At 51.5% G+C, this 1,356-nt stretch overlaps 1 non-coding gene across 1 annotated transcript; it reads left to right on the top strand.

Moving 5' to 3' along the window:
* The first annotated feature begins 396 nt into the window (after nucleotides 1-396).
* TRNAD-GUC lies at nucleotides 397-468 on the top strand. The gene has a single exon. It is a non-coding gene; the product is annotated as a tRNA-Asp (tRNA).
* The last annotated feature ends 888 nt before the right edge of the window (nucleotides 469-1,356 follow it).

Below are 1,356 nucleotides of genomic sequence, written 5' to 3'. Positions count from 1 at the left end.
AAGGTGACCCTTGAGACAAATCTAAAATAAGAAATAAACTTGAAGTGAAGAAGGAGGAAAGTTCTTTTAAGTGGGGGTTGGGGGGAGCTTTTAAAAAATGTTTAATGTATTTCTTGCTGTTAAGGAACATTTCTTTGCTATGAGTGATGAAACTATGTACAGCAATGTCTAGTCTTTGGTGGGCTGCCGTTTTTCGATTTTTGAAGTCTTGTGGAATTTGTTTTATAGAATCTTGTAACAAATGACTCTTATAGAGATAAGTGAATGTCCCAGGAATTCCATGCACAGAAATAAAAAAATATCTATCTATCTATCTATCTATCTATCTATCTATCTATCTCGGGACCGAACGTGTGAGTCCTCTGCAATCAAGACTTTCAGGACACTTACATGTCCTCCTCGTTAGTATAGTGGTGAGTATCCCCGCCTGTCACGCGGGAGATCGGGGTTCGATTCCCCGACGGGGAGAAAGCGGACACACTTTTTGTCTCCGCCTTTTTCAGGGCAACTAACTTCCCCGGGAACGGTTCCCCAGAAACCAGGTCCTCCTGCTCCGATTCCATTGTTTATTTTAAGGCAGATTCCCGCATGCTGGGGGATCCTCGGGGACTCAAACTGCGCCCCAGAAAATCTACAGGATGTTGCGCGGGGAACTGCGATGTGCCGGCGGTCCGGGCGTGTGGGGGGCGTCCTTCCCTGCGGCCAGCTGTCCGGGGCCGTCGCCGGGCGGGGCGGAACTGCCCCCTGCCGGGACAGGGAAAGCACAGGAGAATGCGGGCGGGGCGTGCTGGGGAGCACCCAGGGCGCTGCACGGGGCGCGGCTGGCAGGGCGGGGCTCGGGGACAAGCCCGGAGCAGGCCATGGGGCGGGAGCGACAGGAAACCTCTGGGGGTGGGGGTGGGGTGGGGGTCCCGCACCTGTCCCGTTACAGGTGTGTCAGGCGTGGGACTTGAACTCCTGGCAGAGACTCTCCTGCTCCATGATTTCTTCGTCCTTGGGGTCAAAGCTCTAGGCAGCACTCGTTCAAAATCGCTTTCAGGAAAGATGGATTTAAAAAAAAGTCTCCACGAAGACATTCAGAGTTGCCTGCGGTGGAGCTGCCAAGAAAATGAAACGGCTCAAAATGATTTTAAGAAAGAGGAGCGGAAACCCTAAGTACCTCCAATTAAGGGCATCTGTGTTTGACGTTGGACACTGGACATCGCTTCCATAGTGGGTGACGTCTTAGGGGGCTGTGCCCCCCAGTCCTCTCCCTTCACTTGTACGTTTAGGATAACAAGGTCGACCTCATGATTCTGGGGGAGATATTAATAAACGAGTCAATAGGAAACTGGTCAGCAGTCTATAGGACAATAA

This window comes from Mustela putorius, unplaced genomic scaffold, assembly GCF_011764305.1.
Source record: "Mustela putorius furo isolate JIRA1106 unplaced genomic scaffold, ASM1176430v1.1 tig00000594_pilon_pilon_pilon, whole genome shotgun sequence".
NCBI classification, from domain to species: domain Eukaryota; kingdom Metazoa; phylum Chordata; class Mammalia; order Carnivora; family Mustelidae; genus Mustela; species Mustela putorius.
The sequence above is the reverse complement of the archived record's forward strand: the minus strand, read 5'-3'. Positions and strand labels throughout refer to the sequence as shown.